Genomic DNA, 758 nt, shown 5'->3' on the forward strand with positions numbered 1-758 from the left:
TCAAGTCAGATTTATCATCATTTATGATTCATTAGGACTCCTTTTAAACACTGTTTCAAGCATCTCCTAGGTATTTATATTGGAGAGAGAGAAAATGCATAGATGCACGTTGCTGCCTAATTAGTCTCTTTCATGCTTTTTCACTTGTAATAACAGAATAACCTAACCTTGGAGGAGAGCTGCCATTTAGTGTCTTTATAGAGATGTGGGAGCAGCTTCAAAAAGCAAAGGATAAAAACAAAGCTCTAGATGGTCTAGAGCTCTTACCATTGTTTCATCTTCCTAATATCCTAAAGACAAATTCTTTTCTTCATTTTTATATTAACATATTTCAATTTTATCACATACTTTTTTAACTCTTAAAAGGAGCTGTCAAGGATACGCAAAAATGCTAGGCAAGCACACTATTAATGGAGAAGTCCCTAGCCTAAAAACGCCACGGGAAAGCTGATTTTAAATCAACACAAAATTATAAGAGGAAAAGATTAGGGAGACAAGAACAAACCCATAAAACTATAAAAGATGAGGTAATAAAAGTAAAGCAGTGAGATGAAAAGTAATGTTTATTAATTGCCTAGTGACTTTTCTTCTTATTGGGTCTCATCTCTTCTTTGAAAGGAGTCTAAATAAAAATCATAACATCCACTTCTTTTTTCTTCTTCTTCTTTTGCAGATGCATCTGTGGTGTAGCTGCCTTCTTGAATCATAGGTAATTGTGTATGCAGGTTCTTATTTTCAACAACAAGCACAGTCTTTGA

Source organism: Delphinapterus leucas, chromosome 1 (assembly GCF_059928025.1).
Source record: "Delphinapterus leucas isolate spDelLeu-1000000601 "Yukka" chromosome 1, BTC_Dleu_Yukka2, whole genome shotgun sequence".
Taxonomy (NCBI): domain Eukaryota; kingdom Metazoa; phylum Chordata; class Mammalia; order Artiodactyla; family Monodontidae; genus Delphinapterus; species Delphinapterus leucas.